Raw genomic sequence first — 21,707 nt, forward strand, 5'->3', positions numbered from 1 at the left:
TTCCGCAAATTAAATAAGGATACTAAAAAAGATCATTACCCCCTACCTTTTATCGATAAATTGCTAGAAAGATTATCCAAACATACACATTTTTGCTTTCTAGATGGTTATTCTGGTTTCTCTCAAATACCCGTGTCAGCCAAAGATCAATCAAAGACTACTTTTACATGCCCTTTTGGTACTTTTGCTTATAGACGTATGCCTTTTGGTTTATGTAATGCACCTACTACCTTTCAAAGATGCATGATGGCTATATTCTCCGACTTTTGTGAAAATATTTGTGAGGTTTTCATGGACGACTTTTCCGTCTATGGATCTTCTTTTGATGATTGCTTGAGCAACCTTGATCGAGTTTTGCAGAGATGTGAAGAAACTAATCTTGTCTTGAATTGGGAAAAGTGCCATTTTATGGTTAATGAAGGTATTGTCTTGGGGCATAAAGTTTCTGAAAGAGGTATTGAAGTTGATAAAGCCAAGGTTGATGCTATTGAAAAGATGCCATGTCCCAAGCACATCAAAGGTATAAGAAGTTTCCTTGGTCATGCCGGTTTTTATAGGAGGTTCACCAAGGACTTCTCAAAAATCTCTCGACCTCTGACTAATTTATTACAAAAAGATATACCATTTGTCTTTGATGATGATTGTGTAGAAGCATTTGAAATACTTAAGAAAGCATTGATCTCTGCACCTATCATTCAGCCACCTGATTGGAATTTACCCTTTGAAATTATGTGTGATGCTAGTGATTATGCTGTAGGTGTTGTTCTAGGGCAAAGAGTTGATAAGAAACTAAATGTTATTCAATATGCTAGTAAAACTCTAGACAATGCTCAAAGAAATTATGCTACTACTGAAAAAGAATTCTTAGCAGTTGTATTTGCTTGTGATAAGTTTAGACCTTATATTGTTGATTCTAGGGTAACTATTCACACTGATCATGCTGCTATTAAATATCTTATGGAAAAGAAAGATGCTAAACCTAGACTTATTAGATGGGTTCTCTTGCTACAAGAATTTGACTTACATATTGTTGATAGAAAGGGAGCTGAGAACCCTGTTGCAGACAACTTGTCTAGGTTAGAAAATGTGCTTGATGGCCCACTACCTATTGATGATAGCTTTCCTGATGAGCAATTAAATGTCATAAATGCTTCTCATACTATTCCATGGTATGCTAATTATGCTAATTACATTGTTGCTGAGTTTATACCACCTAGTTTCACATACCAGCAAAAGAAAAAGTTCTTCTATGATTTGAGGCATTATTTTTGGGATGACCCACATCTTTATAAAGAAGGAGTAGATGGTGTTATTAGACGTTGTGTACAGGAGCATGAACAGGAATAGATCCTACGCAAGTGTCACTCCGAAGCTTATGGAGGACACCATGATGGAGATAGAACTGCACATAAGGTACTGCAATTTGGTTTTTATTGGCCTACTCTCTTCAAGGATGCCCGTAAGTTTGTCTTATCTTGTGATGAATGTCAAAGGATTGGTAATATTAGTAGACGTCAAGAAATGCCTATGAATTATTCACTTGTTATTGAACCATTTGATGTTTGGGGCTTTGACTATATGGGACCTTTTCCTTCCACTAATGGTTACACACATATTTTAGTTGTTGTTGATTACGTTACTAAGTGGGTAGAAGCTATTCCAACTAGTAGTGTTGATCGTAACACTTCTATTAAAATGCTTAAAGAAGTTATTTTTCCAAGGTTTGGAGTCCCTAGATATTTAATGACTGATGGTGGTTCACATTTTATTCATGGCGCTTTTCCGTAAAATGCTTGCTAAATATGATGTTAATCATAGAATTGCATCTCCTTATCACCCTCAGTCTAGTGGTCAAGTAGAATTGAGCAATGAGAACTCAAATTAATTATGCAAAAGACTGTTAATAGGTCCAGAAAGAATTGGTCCAAGAAACTTGATGATGCATTATGGGCCTATAGAACTGCATACAAAAATCCTATGGGTATGTCTCCGTACAAAATGGTCTATGGAAAAGCATGTCACTTACCTCTCGAACTAGAACACAAGGCTTATTGGGCTATTAAAGAACTTAATTATGATTTTAAACTTGCTAGTGAGAAGAGGTTATTTGATATTAGCTCACTTGATGAATGGAGAACCCAAGCCTATGAAAATGCCAAGTTGTTTAAAGAAAAAGTTAAAAGGTGGCATGATAAAAGAATACAAAAGCGTGAGTTTAATGTAGGTGATTATGTATTGCTATACAACTCTCGTTTAAGATTTTTTGCAGGAAAACTTCTCTCTAAATGGGAGGGTCCTTACGTTATCGAGGAGGTCTACCGTTCCGGTGCCATAGAAATCAACAACTTCGAAGGCACAAATCTGAAGGTGGTGAACGGTCAAAGAATCAAACATTATATCTTAGGTAATCCCGTAAATGTTCAAACCAATGTTATTGAAACCGTAACCCCAGAGGAATACATAAAGGACACTTTCAGGAATGGTTCAGACTCTGAAAAGGAATAGGTATGTGGTACGGTAAGTAAACCGACTCCAAAACATTTTTTAAGGCAATATTTCTCCGTTTTGGAATAGTTAGAAAAATAGAAAAATAGGCAGTAGTCCGGAAAGGACACGAGGGCTCCACGAGGGTGGAAGGCGCGCCCCCTACCTCGTGGGCACCTCTTGTGCTCTCCGGACTCCGTTTTCTTACAGGACACGTATTTTGGTCGGTAAAAATTCATTATATAACCTCCCGGGGGTTTTGACTCCTGTATCACGCAAAAATCCCCTGTCTTTGTTTCGAGCTGTTTTCTGTCAGGGTTCTCAAGGCCAGGCACTATGTCGTCTCCCTCCTCCTCCAACCATGAGGGCAATGATGCTTGGCTAATGAAGATAGAGCTGAAGAGAGAAGAACCTATGGAGATCAACAAGGATGAAGGGATCAAGAAGGCCATGGAGGACCAAGTTCCAGCAACAGAGGACACCCTTCAACTGGATCACAATCTTCTTACCCCAACAGAAATCTAAGCTTCCAAGATGATTGAGTTGGCTCGTATACCAAATAAGTACACACACGTGAAAATATTTTGTTGAAGGAGCATATCATCGCACTCAAGGGCATTATCCGCAAGCTAGAAGACCTACTACGCTCGATGTGCGACTATCCATCATCAACAACTCCACCTTCTCCTCCAACAAAGAAGAATTGAGTATCTGGTATGGGCACTCCACTTGGCAACTTCAAAGCTTGGGGGAGTGCCCCGGTATCGTATCACCATCTCTTTATCTTTACCGTTTTTATTAGTTTGATCCTTTTGGTTGTTGGGGATCGTAGCAGAAATTTAAAATTTTCTACGCATCACCAAGATCAATCTATGGAGTAATCTAGCAATGAGGGGAAGGTGAGTGCATCTACATACCCTTGTAGATCGCTAAGCGGAAGCGTTCAAGTGAACGGGGTTGATGGAGTCGTACTCGTCGTGATCCAAATCACCGATGATCCTAGCGCCGAACGGACGGCACCTCCGCGTTCAACACACGTATAGAACGGAGACGTCTCCCACGCCTTGATCCAGCAAGGAGGAGGGAGAGGTTGAGGAAGAGAGTCCAATAACAGCATGACGGCGTGGTGGTGATGGAGCTCGTGGTTCTCCAGCAGGGCTTCGCCAAGCACTATGGAGGAGGAGGAGGTGTAGGAGGAGGGAGGGCTGCGCCAGGTTCAAGGGTATGGCCGCCCTCCCACCCCTCCACTATTTATAGGTGGGGAGAGAGGGGGGCCGGCCCCCCTAGATCCCATCTAGGGTTGGGGGCGGCGGCCAAGGGGGGAGGAGTGCCTCCCAAGTCAAGTGGAGGCCCTCCCCCTTAGGGTTTCCCCTCTCCCATGCGCATGGGCCTTGGGGGGGCTGGTGCCCTTGGTCCATTAAGGTTAGGGCGCCCCCTTACAGCCCATGCTGCTGTATTGGACGTGGTGGAACATTTTTCGGACCTCCGGACCCCTCCGGAATCCTCCGGAACCTTACGGAAGCTTCCCCGTACAATACCGGAAAAAACCGAACTTTTCCCGGAACCCGAACAACAACTTTCCATATATAAATCTTTACCTCCGGACCATTCTGGAACTCCTCGTGACGTCCGGGATCTCATCCGGGACTCCGAACAACATTCGGTAATCACATACAAGTCTTCCTAATAACCCTAGCGTCATCGAACCTTAAGTGTGTAGACCCTACGGGTTTGGGAACCATGCAGACATGACCGAGACAACTCTCCGGCCAATAACCAACAGCGGGATCTGGATACCCATGTTGGCTCCCACATATTCCACGATGATCTCATCAGATGAACCACGATGTCGAGGATTCAATCAATCCCGTATACAATTCCCTTTGTCCATCGGTACGATACTTTCCCGAGATTCGATCGTCGGTATCCCAATACCTTGTTCAATCTCGTTACCGGCAAGTCTCTTTACTCGTTCCGTAACACATCATCCCGTGATCAACTCCTTGGTCACATTGTGCACATTATGATGATGTCCTACCGAGTGGGCCCAGAGATACCTCTCCGTTTACACGGAGTGACAAATCCCAATCTCGATTCGTGCCAACCCAACAGACACTTTCGGAGATACCTGTAGTGAACCTTTATAGCCACCCAGTTACGTTGTGACATTTGGTACACCCAAAGCACTCCTACGGTATCCGGGAGTTGCACAATCTCATGGTCTAAGGAAATGATACTTGACATTAGAAAAGCTTTAGCAAACGAACTACATGATCTTTGTGCTAGGCTTAGGATTGGGTCTTGTCCATCACATCATTCTCCTAATGATGTGATCCCGTTATCAACGACATCCAATGTCCATGGTCAGGAAACCGTAACCATCTATTGATCAACGAGCTAGTCAATTAGAGGCTTACTAGGGACATGGTGTTGTCTATGTATCCACACATGCATCTGAGTTTCCTATCAATACAATTTTAGCATGGATAATAAACGATTATCATGAACAATGAAATATAATAATAACAACTAATTTATTATTGCCTCTAGGGCATATTTCCAACAGTCTCCCACTTGCACTAGAGTCAATAATCTAGTTCACATCGCCATGTGATTAACACTCACAGGTCACATCGCCATGTGACCAACATCCAAGAGTCTACTAGACTCAATGATCTAGTTCACATCACTATGTGATAAACACTCAAAGAGTTCTGGGTTTGATCATGTTATGCTTGTGAGAGAGGTTGTAGTCAACGGGTCTTGCCATATTCAGATCCCTATGTATTTCACAAAACTTTATATCGTAGATGCTGCTACCACGTTCCACTTGGAGCTATTCCAAATTATTGCTCCATTATACGTATCCGGTATCTCTACTCAGAGCTATCCAGATAGGTGTTAAGCTTGCATCGACGTAACTCTTTATGTCGAACTCTTTATCACCTCCATAGCCGAGAAACATTTCCTTATTTCTCTAAGGATAATTTTGACCGCTATCTCGTGATCTACTCCTAGATCACCTTTGTACCCTCTTGCCAGACATGTGGCATGGCACACATCAGGTGCGGTACTTCAGCATGGCATACCATATAGAGCCTATGACAAAAGCATAGGGGACGACCTTCGTCCTTCCTCTTTCTTCTATCATGGTCAAGCTTTGAGTCTTACTCAACTTCACACCTTACAACTCAGGTAAGAACCCCTTCTTTGGCTAATCTATTTTGAACTCCTTCAAAAAACATGTCAAGGTGTGCGTTCTTTGAAAGTATCATCAGGCGTCTTGATCTATCTCTATAGATCTTGATGCCCAATTTGTAAACAGCTTTATCCAGGTCTTCCTTTGAAAAACACTCTTCAAACAACCGTTTATGCTTTCCAGAAATTCTACATTATTTCGAATCAGCAATATGTCATCCACATATACTTATCAGAAATGTTGTAGTGCTCCCACTCACTTTCTTGTAAATACAAGTTTCTAGCAAACATTGTATAAACCTAAAAGCTTTGATCACTCCATCAAAACATATATTCCGATTCCGAGATGCTTGCTCTAGTCCATAGAAGGATTGCTGGAGCCAGCATACCTTTTAGCATCCTTAGGATCGTCAAAACCTTTTATTGTATCACATACAGCTTTTCTTACGAAAACTGGTAAGAAAACTTGTTTTGACATCCATCTGTAGGATTTCATAATCGAAAAATACAGCTAATGCTAACATGACTCCGACGGACTTAAGCATCGCTACGGGTGAGAAATTCTCATCGTAGTCAACTCCTTGAACTTGTGAAAAGACTCTTTCCCACAAGTTGAGCTTCATAGATGGTAACATTACCGCCCATGTCCGTCTTCTTCTTAAAGATCCATTTATCTCAATGGCTTCCTGATCATCGGGCAAGTCTACCAAAGTCCATACTTTGTTTTGATATATGGATCCTATCTCGGATTTCATGGCTTCTAACCATTTGTCAGAATACGGGCCCACCATGGCTTCTCCATAGCTCGTAGGTTTATTGTTGTCTAACAACATGATATCTAAGACAGGATTACCGTACCACTTAGGAGTAGTACATATCCTTGTCGACCTACGAGGTTCGATAGCAACTTGATCCGAAGCTTCATGATCACTATCATTAACTTCCTCTTCAACAGACGTAGGCGCCACAGAAAACATATTTCTGTGTTGCATCACTCTCTGGTTGAAGTAAAGGTTCGACAACCTCATCAAGTTCTATCTTCCTCCCACTCAATTCTTTCGAGAGAAACTCCTTCTCGAGAAAGGACCCGTTCTTAGCGACAAACAATTTGCCCTCGAATCTGAGATAGAAGGTGTACCCAACTGTCACCTTTGGGTATCCTATGAAGATGTGTTTGTCTGCTTTGGGTTCGAGCTTCTCCGGCTAAAGCCTTAAGCATCGCAGCCCCAAACATTAAGAAACGACAACTTTGATTTCTTGCCAAACCAATGTTCATACGACGTCGTCTCAACGGACTTAGATGGTGTCCTATCTAAAGTGAATGCAGCTGTCTCTAACGCATAACCTCAAAATGAAAATGGTAGATTGATAAGAGACATCATAGATCGCACCATATCTCATAGTGTTTGATTACGACGTCTGGACACACCATTACCTTGTGGTGTTCTAGGTGGCTTCAACTGTGAAACAATTCCACAATGTCTTAAGTGCTTGCCAAACTCATAACTTAGAAAATCCCCTTTTGATTAGATCGTAGGAACATGATCTTATTGTTATGATGATTCTTAACTTCACTCTGAAATCGCTTGAACTTTTCAAACGTTTCAGACTTGTGCTTCATTAAGTAGATATGCCTATATCTACCCAAATCGTCAGTGAAGATGGGAAAATAGAGATATCCACCGCACGCTTCAATTCTCATTGGATCACACGCATCAGCATGCATGATTTCCAACAAGTCACTTGCCCGTTTCATTGTACCTGAAAGCGGGGTCTTAGTCATCCTGTCCATGAGGCATGGCTCACATGTGTCAAGCAATTCAAAATCAAGTGACTCCAAACATCCATCGACATGGAGTTTCTTCATGCATCTTACGCCAATATGACCTAAGCGGCAGTGCCACAAGAAAGTGGTACTATCATTATTAACTCTACATCTTTTGGCGTGAACATGCGTATTACCACGACCGAGATTCAATGAACCATTCACATAGGGTGCATGACCATGAAAGGTATCATTCATGTAAACAGAGTAACCGTTATTCTCTAATTTAAATGAATAACCGTATTGCAATGAACATGATCTAATCATATTCATGCTCAACGTAGACACCTGATAACATTTATCAAGGTTCAATACTAATCCCGAAGGCAGATGGAGTATGCGATGGTGATCTCATCAACTTTGGAAACACTTCCAACACACATCGTCACCTTGCCCTTAGCCAGTCTCCGTTTAGTCCGTAGCTTTTGCTTCAAGTCACCAATAATAGTAACTGAACCGGTATCCAATACCCAGGTGCTACCAGGAGTACTAGTGAGGTACACATTAATAACACGTATATACTTTGTTGAAGTTGCCAGCCTTCTTATCTACCATGCATTTGGGGTAATTCTGCTACCAGTGACCGTTCCCCTTACAATAGAAGCACTCAGTCTCGGGTTTGGGTTCAACCTTGGGTTCCTTCACTGGAGCGGCAACTGGTTTGCCATCCATGAAGTTTCCCTTCTAGCCCTTACCCTTCTTGAAACCAGTGGTCTTGTCAAACCATCATCACTTGATGCTCCTTCTTGATTTCTACCTTTTGCGGTCTTAAGCACCGCGAACAGCTCCGGGATCAACTCCATCCCTTGCATGTCATAGTTCATCACGAAGATCTAGTAGCTTAGTGATAGTGGCTAGAGAACTCTATCAATCACTATCTTATCTAGAAGTTTAACTCCCACTTGATTTAAGTGATTGTAGCACCCAGACATTCTAAGCACATGCTCACTAGCTGAGCTATTCTCCTCCATCTTGTTGGCAAAAGAACTTGTCAGAGGTCTAACACCTCTCAACACGGGCATGAGCCTGAAATCCCAATTTCAGCTCTTGGAACATCTCATATGTTCTATGGCGTTCAAAACGTCATTGGAATCCCGATTCTAAGCCGTAAAGTATGGTGCACTAAACTATCAGGTAGTCATCAGAATGTGTTTGTCAGGTGTTCACAACATCCACAGATGACGTTGTAGGGGTTTGCACATCGATTGTAAGCCTTCTGTGTAGCAGTGAGGACACTCCTCGGACTACGGACCCAGTCCGCATCATTGCTTACAATATCTTTCAACTTGGTTTTTCTCTAGGAACATATTGAAACAGGGAGCTACAACGTGAGCTGTTTATCTACAACATATTTGCAAAGACAATTTAGACTATGTTCATGATAATTGAGTTCATCTAATCAAATTATTTAATGAACTCCCACTCAGATAGACATCCCTCTAGTCATATAAGTGAAACATGATCCGAATCGACTAGGTTGTGTCCGATCATCACGTGAGACGGACTAGTCATCAACGGTGAACATCTCATGTTGATCGTATCTTCTATACGACTCATGTTTGACCTTTCGGTCTTCTGTGTTCCGAGGCCATGTCTGTACATGCTAGGTCCGTCAAGTCAACCTAAGTGTTTCGCATGTGTCCCGAGGCCATGTCTGTACATGCTAGGCTCGTCAACACCCGTTGTATTCGAACGTTAGAATCTATCACACCCGATCATCACGTGGTGCTTCGAAACGACGAACCTTCGCAACGGTGCACAGTTAGGGGGAACACTTTTCTTGAAATTTTAGTGAGGGATCATCTTATTTAAGCTACCGTCGTTCTAAGCAAATAAGATGTAAAACATGATAAACATCACATGCAATCAAATAGTGACATGATATGGCCAATATCATTTTGCTCCTTTTGATCTCCATCTTCGGGGCTCCATGATCATCGTTGTCACCGGCACGACACCATGATCTCCATCATCGTGTCTTCTTGAAGTTGTCTCGTCATCCATTACTTCTACTACTATGGCTAACGCTTTAGCAATAAAGTAAAGTAATTACATGACGTTTATGTTGACACGCAGGTCATAAATAAATTAAGACAACTCCTATGGCTCCTGCCGGTTGTCATACTCATCGACATGCAAGTCGTGATTCCTATTACAAGAACATTATCAATCTCATACATCACATATATCATTCATCACATCCTTTTGGCCATATCACATCACAAGGCATATGCTGCAAAAACAAGTTAGACGTCCTCTAATTGTTGTTGCAAGTTTTTACGTGGCTGCTATAGGTTTCTAGCAAGAACGTTTCTTACCTACGCGAAAACCACAACGTGATATGCCAATTTCTATTTACCCTTCATAAGGACCCTTTTCATCGAATCCGATCCGACTAAAGTGGGAGAGACAGACACCCGCTAGCCACCTTATGCAACTAGTGCATGTCAGTCGGTGGAACCAGTCTCACGTAAGAGTACGTGTAAGGTCGGTCCGGGCCGCTTCATCCCTCGATGCCGCCGAATCAAGATAAGACTAGTAACGGCAAGCAAATTGACAAAATCAACGTCCACAACAACTTGTGTTCTACTCGTGCATAGAAACTACGCATAGACCTAGCTCATGATGCCACTGTTGGGGATCGTAGCAGAAATTTAAAATTTTCTACGCATCACCAAGATCAATCTATGGAGTAATCTAGCAACGAGGGGAAGGTGAGTGCATCTACATACCCTTGTAGATCGCTAAGCGGAAGTGTTGCAAGAACGCGGATGAAGGAGTCGTACTCGTAGCGATTCAGATCGCGGTTGATTCTGATCTAAGTGCCGAACCACGGCGCCTCTGCATTCAACACACGTGCAGCCCGGTGACGTCTCCTACGCCTTGATCCAGCAAGGGGAGAAGGAGAGGTTGGGGAAGACTCCATCCAGCAGCAGCACGACGGCATGGTGGTGAAGGAGGAGCGTGGCAATCCTGCAGGGCATCGCCAAGCACCTGCGGGAGAATAGGAGGACTTGGGAGAGGGGGAGGGCTGCGCCAGAACTTGGGGTGCGGCTGCCCTCCCACCCCCCACATATATATAGGGGCAAGGGAGAGGGGGGCCGGCCCCCTCAGATCCAATCTGAGGAGGGGGCGGCGGCCAGGGGGGTTGCCTTGCCCCCCAAGGCAAGGGGGGCGCCCCCCCTTTAGGGTTCCCCCAAACCCTAGGCGCATGGGCCCTAGGGGGGAGGCTCCCAGCCCACTAAGGGGCTGGTCCCTCTCCACACACAGCCCATAGGGCACTCCGGGGCAGGTGGACCCTCCCGGTGGACCCCCGGAACCCCTCCAGTGGTCCCGGTACAATACCGGTAAACCCCCGAATTATTCCGGTGACCGTATGATGACTTCCCATATATAAATCTTTACCTCCAGACCATTCCGGAACTCCTCGTGACGTCCATGATCTCATCCGGGACTCCGAACAACATTCGGTGACCATGTACATACTTTCCCTATAACCCTAGCGTCATCGAACCTTAAGTGTGTAGACCCTACGGGTTCGGGAACCATGCAGACATGACCGAGACAACTCTCCGGCCAATAACCAACAGTGGGATCTGGATACCCATGTTGGCTCCCACATGTTCCATGATGATCTCATCGGATGAACCACGATGTCGAGGATTCAATCAATCCCGTATTCAATTCCCTTTGTCCAGCGGTATTGTACTTGCCCGAGATTCGATCGTCGGTATCCCGATACCTTGTTCAATCTCGTTACCGGCAAGTCTCTTTACTCATTCCGTAACACATCATTCCGTGATAAACTCCTTGGTCACATTGTGCACATTATGATGATGTCCTACCGAGTGGGCCCAGATATACCTCTCCGTTTACACGGAGTGACAAATCCCAGTCTCGATTCGTGCCAACCCAACAGACACTTTCGGAGATACCTGTAGTGTACCTTTATAGCCACCCAGTTACGTTGTGACGTTTGGCACACCCAAAGCACTCCTACGGTATCCGGGAGTTGCACAATCTCATGGTCTAAGGAAATGATACTTGACATTAGAAAAGCTTTAGCATACGAACTACACGATCTTGTGCTAGGCTTAGGATTGGGTCTTGTCCATTACATCATTCTCCTAATGATGTGATCCTGTTATCAACGACATCCAATGTCCATGGTCAAGAAACTGTAACCATCTATTGATCAACGAGCTAGTCAACTAGAGGCTTACTAGGGACATGGTGTTGTCTATGTATCCACACATGTATCTGAGTTTCCTATCAATACAATTCTAGCATGGATAATAAACGATTATCATGAACAATGAAATATGATATAATAACTAATTTATTATTGCCTCTAGGGCATATTTCCAACAGCTCTCCCCCAGTGCGAGGCCCCTTCGACGGCGGCGGCCATACTAGCCGGATCTGCTGCTGCTGCTTCGGCTCTCGCTCGATCGCTCGCTCGCCCAGCTGCTCCTGCTGCTCTCCCCCTCGCTTGTGCTGCTGCTCTGCTCTGATTAAGCCACACTTCAGTCGACTGAATCGACTTTTGGGTCAGTCGATTTTCAGGGGTTGGGGGGGGCTCGCTGGAGTTAAGGAAGAACCACCCGCAGCGGGGACGGGGGCTCGCCGGAGAGGTACCCCACTATCTATCTTAGGGTTCAGGGTGGGGGCGGGGGGCCTAGAGGGCTGGCCGGGGCAGCGGTGGCAAGTTGTTTCGGGGCGGCGAGGCGGTGCTGGGGCCGGTGGTGGCTGGCGGCTCAGGGGGGTGCAGGTTGAAGATGAACTGCAGGCCCTCCCTAAACTACATGTCAAGTGCCTCTCTGCTACCATTGCGTTCAGTTTCGATAGTAGCATTCAGATTCCATAGTAAATTTCAGTTTCGATAGTTAAGTTCAGAGTCAACAGTTTTTACCTCATCTGTTGTAGTCAGGTGGTTTTTGGTGATGTTAATTTTACATCCATCTTACATCATCTATTGGAGATGTTATTAGAATCCCACTTGAGATTGATGATGTCTGTCTTGTGCTGCTTCAGCCTTGACGTCTTATGGCTCACCGGAGCTGCTCGAACGATAGAACGATCCATCACAACAGAGCAGTGCCCTGGACGCCGTCTACAGATTCCTCAGATCTTCCTCCACACCTCCGACAGCCACCTCTGCCTCAACTGCTTCAGCGACCAACCCAATGATGCTGAGGTCGACACGGCTACGGCAAAGAGGTTGTACACTTGTTGCATCACTTATTACTATACATTCACGTCGATCCATTAGGGCTATTTTGGTTCAACGGTAAAACATCGATCCACTGGTTGTTACCATCACTCTAAATTTCTGCATGCTCTCCTTACATAATCTCACCATATTTTTTCGTATGCATGTCAGATATTGTACACAGTCATGCTGAACGTGTAGAGAAAAAGAGAAGAGTTTTGCGCGGCAATACAATGTCATGCAGACATCGCTCCATGGTGGGTTCAATGGAAAACCCTCCCCACCCCTCTCCAGATTGTAATCCAGAGGAAGATATCTGTTCTGAGGCAGATTCGGACGCCGCTGACCACTCCTATTTACCCCACAAGGTGTTTGCTCTACCTTGGCATGATGATGTTAGTCATATCATGCATATGTTGCCTTGCGGTGCCTACTTTTGACATCATATATGTCATCTGCTTAGTTTAGACATGTTCTGTAATGCCACCTGTTTAGTTTCTATATCATATATGGGAATTATGCAGTCTCATGTCTTTTAGCCAGCCATAATATATGTGAAATGTGCAATGCCATCCTGTTTAACCAGGCATCATATATTTGAATGATATCTTGCCCATCCTTTTCTTCATTACATTTCCATTTGTCGACAATGTTTGTACATTAAACTACTCTTCCTGTGAATCAGCCATTTGGGTGGGAGATGGAAAAATCTGGAGTGAAAACAAGGCCTTCAGAGCAGACAGTGCTACCTGTCGAAGCAGATCTCTTGTTGGGTCCCGATAGCTCCTCAGAGATGGATTCAGAGACAGATGACCAGTCCTATTCCCCCACTGAGGTGTATGCTCTAACTTGGCATGGTTATACTACTCATATCATGCATACGGTGTCTTGCATTGCATAGTTTAGACATCATATACACAATATTCAACACCATGTTCTTAGTTCAGACATCATATTGAATGCCCTCTGTTTAGCATATAAATCACATATGTGAATTAAATGATGCGATCCTGATTACTTAGATAACATGTAGGTGAATTATGTCATGCGATCCTGTTTAGTTATTCATCATATCTTTGAATTATGTTATGCTATGCTATCCAGTTTAGATAGACATCATATATGTGAAATTATGTCATGCTATCCGTTTTAGTTAAACAATATACATGTCAACTATTTCATGCCCTCTTTTTTCCACACTATCTATTGCATTTGTCTCTCATACAATGTCTGTACATTCAACTATGTTTCCTGTTTTTCAGCCATTTGAATTGGAGCGGGTGATGCCAGTATCTAGCGGACTAAAAACACGGTCTTCAAATAGAACAGTGCTACCTCTTGGTGGAGATAGCACCCCGGTTGTACTTGCACAAGAACCAGCCCTACCACACATAACCCAAACTCTCGCAGATTGTACCCCTACTACGATGGACAGAGAACCAGCTTCACCCAATCTAACCCCAACCCTAGCCGATAGTAACCCAGTTCCTGTTGACACAGCACCATCTCCACCACAGAGCTCCCAAACAAGAGCAGTTAGTAAGGCAGCTCCAGTGCCCAAAGGGCCAATACTATCATGGCGAACCCCAACTCCACCAGTTAGTACGCCTATTCCCGTGGAGGAAGCACAACCAGCTAGTCGTAGTTTAGCATCTATCGCATTTGATGTTTAACAATTGTATGTGAGTATCTTCCCATCTTGGAAATATTATGCTGAAGATGAAGGAAAATGCCAGTTGCAGGTGTTTGTCCAGGAGTTATGTGTAAGTAATGTTATTCATGGCAATTACTTTGCTTCGTCCCATACATCCTACCTCCGTGATGGTTATAATACAGCAAATTTTCCCATTTTTCTCTATAGAGAAGGACCGATTTGGAAACTCGGGATGAGGTAACCTGTGCTAATACCTTTGCTATCTTCAAGAATGCTTGGTGGCAGTATCGGAATTACCTAAAGAAAACGTACTTCACCGGCAAAGAAACTCATCAAATTCCCTTACGTTCTCCTGAGACACATTTACTGGACGATGACTAGGAACGCCTTGTTCTGTACTGGTCCCGAACCAAGAATGTGGTAAGGTCTATGAGCTCATTTTCTATTTTTAAGTATTATATTCTTGCGTCTTATTGTACTCTGTTCATGTAGAACAAGTGCCTAAACCTGAAGAACAACTGTTCTAATTTAAAGATTCCATTGCTACCATAGGACATAGATATAAGTTTGTTTGATGCTTTTATTATGTACTAGTACTTGGCAATAGAAGACTTGGTAGTTAATCCTGTCCACTTTACTAATGAACTGGTTCACCGAAATGAGTTTCATATACTAGTACATGCTAAACTTGTTATGTGTCTGCTTGTTTCTTCTTTTAGAATGCTGACAGAATATTGGGGAAGAGTGCCTTATTAAGCAACGGTAAAGGAAGTAATGCAGATAAGGTTCAGGATAGTGACACATCCTGTCTTGGTTTAGTGTTGGAGTTACTGGCCACTACCGCTTGCACAAGCTATTCAAACTCATTGTCTGAATCAGTTCGGTTTCTTGAGTCTCCACTACAAGCTGAAAGATATCGATCGGCTGTGCTGCGACAAGAAGCGGAAGGACTACAGAAGTCCCTGGAGCATTCAGATGCATACTTTCTGGTGCAACAGCAAGCGTTGGAGGATTTTAGCGCCAAACAGGACAAAGCTAATCAGCTTGCTAAGCTTATTGCCAGCATGGTGGATACCCAGGATAACGTTTCTTGAGCTCTTCTGAAGTTGTTTCAGTTATGCTCTTGTTTTGCTGTCGCGTTTTTTTGCACTGGTGGCCAATTTTGACGGCCTGTGTATATGATATGCTGCTTTGTTCCCTATATTTGCACTCGTGGCGAACTTTGATGCCCAGTGGATGTAATATGTGTAATAGCCGCGATAGCCTAGCATTAGTTGCTTGCTTATTTATTTCCTTGTTGTCTTGTTTATTTGTTTGCTTGTAGTCATTGCAGTTCTTTTTCCGCGGTTAACTAGTGGCTGCAATAACCGATTTTTTAGAACTAGGCCACAATAACAGACGTAGGCGCCACAGAAAACATATTTCTGTGTTGCATCACTCTCTGGTTGAAGTAAAGGTTCGACAACCTCATCAAGTTCTATCTTCCTCCCACTCAATTCTTTCGAGAGAAACTCCTTCTCGAGAAAGGACCCGTTCTTAGCGACAAACAATTTGCCCTCGGATCTGAGATAGAAGGTATACCCAACTGTCACCTTTGGGTATCCTATGAAGATGTGTTTGTCCGCTTTGGGTTCGAGATTCTCCGGCTGAAGCCTTAAGCATCGCAGCCCCAAACATTAGGAAACGACAACTTTGGTTTCTTGCCAAACCAATGTTCACACGGCGTCATCTCAACGGACTTATATGGTCTCCTATCTAAAGTGAATGCAGATGTCTCTTATGCATAACCTCAAAATAATAGCGGTAGATCGGTAAGAGACATCATAGATCGCACCATATCTCATAAGGTTCGATTACGACGTCCGGACACACCATTACCCTGTGGTGTTCCAGGTGGCTTCAACTGTGAAACAATTCCACAATTTCTTAAGTGTTCACCAAACTCATAACTCAGAAATTCTCATTGATCAGATCGTAGGAATTTGATCTTCTTGTTATGATGATTCTTAACTTCACTCTAAAATCGCTTGAACTTTTCAAACGTTTCAGACTTATGCTTCATTAAGTAAATATACCTATATCTACTCAAATCGTCAGTGAAGATGAGAAAATAGCGATATCCACCGCATGCTTCAATTCTCATTGGATCACACGCATCAGCATGTATGATTTCCAACAAGTCACTTGCCCGTTTCATTGTACCTGAAAACGGGGTCTTAGTCATCCTTCCCATGAGGCATGGCTTGCACGTGTCAAGCGATTCAAAATCAAGTGACTCCAAACATCCATCGATATGGAGTTTCTTCATGCATCTTACTCCAATATGACCTAAGCGGCAGTGCCACAAGAAAGTGGTACTATCATTATTAACTCTACATCCTTTGGCGTGAACATGTGTATTACCACGACCGAGATTCAATGAACCATTCACATAGGGTGCATGACCATGAAAGGTATTATTCATGTAAACAGAATAACCATTATTCTCTAATTTAAATGAATAACCGTATTGCAATGAACATGATCTAATCATATTCATGCTCAACATAGACACCTGATAACATTTATCTAGATTCAATACTAATCCCGAAGGCAGATGGAGCGTGCGATGGTGATCTCATCAACTTTGGAAACACTTCCAACACACATCGTCACCTCGCCCTTAGCCAGTCTCCGTTTAGTCCGTAGCTTTTGCTTCAAGTCACCAATAATAGTAACTGAACCGGTATCCAATATCCAGGTGCTACCAGGAGTACTAGTGAGGTACACATTAATAACACGTATATACTTTGTTGAAGTTGCCAGCCTTCTTATCTACCATGCATTTGGGGTAATTCCGCTACCAGTGACCGTTCCCCTTACAATAGAAGCACTTATTCTCGGGTTTGGGTTCAACCTTGGGTTCTTTCACTGGAGCGGTAACTGGTTTGCCATCCATGAAGTTTCCTTTCTAGACCTTGCCCTTCTTGAAACCAGTGGTCTTGTTAAACCATCAACACTTGATGCTCCTTCTTGATTTCTACCTTTTGCGGTCTTAAGCACCGCGAACAGCTCCGGGATCAACTCCATCCCTTGCATGTCATAGTTCATCACGAAGATCTAGTAGCTTAGTGGTAGTGGCTAGAGAACTCTATCAATCACTATCTTATCTGGAAGTTTAACTCCCACTTGATTTAAGTGATTGTAGCACCCAGACATTCTGAGCACATGCTCACTAGCTGAGCTATTCTCCTCCATCTTGTTGGCAAAAGAACTTGTCAGAGGTCTCACACCTCTCAACACGGGCATGAGCCTGAAATCCCAATTTCAGCTCTTGGAACATCTCATATGTCTTATGGTGTTCAAAACGTCATTGGAATCCCGATTCTAAGCCGTAAAGTATGGTGCACTAAACTATCAAGTAGTCATCAGGACGTGTCTGTTAGGTGTTCACAACATCCACAGACGACGTTGTAGGGGTTTGCACATCGAGCGGTGCATCAAAGACGTAAGCCTTCTGTGTAACAGTGAGGACACTCCTCGGACTACAGACCTAGTCCGCATCATTGCCTACAATATCTTTCAACTTGGTCTTTCTCTAGGAACGTATTGAAATAGGGAGCTACAATGTGAGCTATTTATCTACAACATATTTGCGAAGACAATTTAGACTATGTTCATGATAATTGGGTTCATATAATCAAATTATTTAATGAACTCCCACTCAGATAGACATCCCTCTAGTCATCTAAGTGAAACATGATCCGAATCGAATAGGCCATGTCTGATCATCACGTGAGACGGACTAGTCAACATCGGTGAACATCTTCATGTTGATCGTATCTTCTATACGACTCATGCTCGACCTTTCGGTCTTCCGTGTTCTGAGGCCATGTCTGTACATGCTAGGCTCGTCAAGTCAACCTAAGTGTATTGCGTGTGTAAATCTGGCTTACACCCGTTGTATTCGAACGTTAGAATCTATCACACCCGATCATCACGTGGTGCTTCGAAACGACGAACCTTCGCAACGGTGCACAGTTAGGGGGAACACTTTTCTTGAAATTTTAGTGAGGGATCATCTTATTTAAGCTACCGTCGTTCTAAGCAAATAAGATGTAAAACATGATAAACATCACATGCAATCAAATAGTGACATGATATGGCCAATATCATTTTGCTCCTTTTGATCTCCATCTTCGGGGCTCCATGATCATCGTTGTCACCGGCACGACACCATGATCTCCATCATCGTGTCTTCTTGAAGTTGTCTCGTCATCCATTACTTCTACTACTATGGCTAACGCTTTAGCAATAAAGTAAAGTAATTACATGACGTTTATGTTGACACGCAGGTCATAAATAAATTAAGACAACTCCTATGGCTCCTGCCGGTTGTCATACTCATCGACATGCAAGTCGTGATTCCTATTACAAGAACATTATCAATCTCATACATCACATATATCATTCATCACATCCTTTTGGCCATATCACATCACAAGGCATATGCTGCAAAAACAAGTTAGACGTCCTCTAATTGTTGTTGCAAGTTTTTACGTGGCTGCTATAGGTTTCTAGCAAGAACGTTTCTTACCTACGCGAAAACCACAACGTGATATGCCAATTTCTATTTACCCTTCATAAGGACCCTTTTCATCGAATCCGATCCGACTAAAGTGGGAGAGACAGACACCCGCTAGCCACCTTATGCAACTAGTGCATGTCAGTCGGTGGAACCAGTCTCACGTAAGAGTACGTGTAAGGTCGGTCCGGGCCGCTTCATCCCTCGATGCCGCCGAATCAAGATAAGACTAGTAACGGCAAGCAAATTGACAAAATCAACGTCCACAACAACTTGTGTTCTACTCGTGCATAGAAACTACGCATAGACCTAGCTCATGATGCCACTGTTGGGGATCGTAGCAGAAATTTAAAATTTTCTACGCATCACCAAGATCAATCTATGGAGTAATCTAGCAACGAGGGGAAGGTGAGTGCATCTACATACCCTTGTAGATCGCTAAGCGGAAGCGTTCAAGTGAACGGGGTTGATGGAGTCGTACTCGTCGTGATCCAAATCACCGATGATCCTAGCGCCGAACGGATGGCACCTCCGCGTTCAACACACGTACGGAACGGAGACGTCTCCCACGCCTTGATCCAGCAAGGAGGAGGGAGAGGTTGAGGAAGAGAGTCCAACAGCAGCACGACGGCGTGGTGGTGATGGAGCTCGTGGTTCTCGAGCACGGCTTCGCCAAGCACTATGGAGGAGGAGGAGGTGTAGGAGGAGGGAGGGCTGCGCCAGGTTCAAGGGTATGGCCGCCCTCCCACCCCTCCACTATTTATAGGTGGGGAGAGAGGGGGGCCGGCCCCCCTAGATCCCATCTAGGGTTGGGGGCGGCGGCCAAGGGGGGGAGGAGTGCCTCCCAAGTCAAGTGGAGGCCCTCCCCCTTAGGGTTTCCCCTCTCCCATGTGCATGGGCCTTGGGGGGCTGGTGCCCTTGGCCCATTAAGGTTAGGGCGCCCCCTTACAGCCCATGCTGCTGTATTGGACGTGGTGGAACATTTTCCGGACCTCCGGACCCCTCCGGAATCCTCCGGAACCTTCCGGAAGCTTCCCGGTACAATACCGGAAAAAACTGAACTTTTTCCGGAACCCGAACAACAACTTTCCATATATAAATCTTTACCTCCAGACCATTCCGGAACTCCTCGTGATGTCCGGGATCTCATCCGGGACTCCGAACAACATTCGGTAATCACATACAAGTCTTCCTAATAACCCTAGCGTCATCGAACCTTAAGTGTGTAGACCCTACGGGTTCGGGAACCATGCAGACATGACCGAGACAACTCTCCGGCCAATAACCAACAGCGGGATCTGGATACCCATGTTGGCTCCCACATGTTCCATGATGATCTCATCGGATGAACCACGATGTCGAGGATTCAATCAATCCCGTATACAATTCCCTTTGTCCATCGGTACGATACTTGCCCGAGATTCGATTGTCGGTATCCCGATACCTTGTTCAATCTTGTTACCGGCAAGTCTCTTTACTAGTTCCGTAACACATCATCCCGTGATCAACTCCTTGGTCACATTGTGCACATTATGATGATGTCCTACCGAGTGGGCCCAGAGATACCTCTCCGTTTACACGGAGTGACAAATCCCAGTCTCGATTCGTGCCAACCCAACAGACACTTTCGGAGATACCTGTAGTGAACCTTTATAGCCACCCAGTTACGTTGTGACGTTTGGTACACCCAAAGCACTCCTACAGTATCCGGGAGTTGCACAATCTCATGGTCTAAGGAAATGATACTTGACATTAGAAAAGCTTTAGCAAACGAACTACACGATCTTTGTTCTAGGCTTAGGATAGGGTCTTGTCCATCACATCATTCTCCTAATGATGTGATCCCGTTATCAACGACATCCAATGTCCATGGTCAGGAAACCGTAACCATCTATTGATCAACGAGCTAGTCAACTAGAGGCTTACTAGGGACATGGTGTTGTCTATGTATCCACACATGTATCTGAGTTTCCTATCAATACAATTCTAGCATGGATAATAAACGATTATCATGAACAATGAAATATAATAATAATAACTAATTTATTATTGCCTCTAGGGCATATTTCAAACATTGGTAATATCTTAATCTAGTAGAATAAAAGTTCTTAGTGTGATCTAGTTGTGAGTTTTGCTTTATTATCCTTCTATGTAATCGAGTCCGTGAGCTATATAATAAAGATTAGTGTTGAGTCAAGGGCTTGATTATTTTTCCATGATCCTAAGTGAATAAAAGAAAAGAGAAAGAAATAAAAAGAAACAAGGAGATCATGTGACTCTTATGGAGAGTAATGAGCTCACATAGGAAGAGTATGATGAATAAAAGTTATTGAGGGTTGACAAACATAGTTTTGGTCATCGTTGCAATTAATAGGAAGTAATAAAGAAAGAGAGATCTTCACATATAAATATACTATCTTGGACATATTTTATGATTGTGAGCACTCATTAAAATATGACATGCTAAAGAGTTGACATTGGACAAGGAAGACAACGTAATGGGTTATGTTTTCTTACATCTGAGATAAATTATATTGTCTTGGATCCCCCAACATGTTGAGCTTGCCTTTCCCCCTCATGCTAGCTAAATTCATTGCACCAAGTAGAGATACTACTTGTGCTTCCAAACACCCTTAAACCAGTTCTGCCATGAGAGTCCACCATACCTACCTATGGATTGAGTAAGATCCATCAAGTAAGTTGTCATTGGTGCAAGCAATAAAAATTGCTCTCTAAATATGTATGATTGATTGGTGTGGAAGAAATAAGC

Source organism: Triticum urartu, chromosome 4A (assembly GCF_056163025.1).
Source record: "Triticum urartu cultivar PI428250 chromosome 4A, HENAU_Tu73, whole genome shotgun sequence".
Lineage (NCBI taxonomy): Eukaryota > Viridiplantae > Streptophyta > Magnoliopsida > Poales > Poaceae > Triticum > Triticum urartu.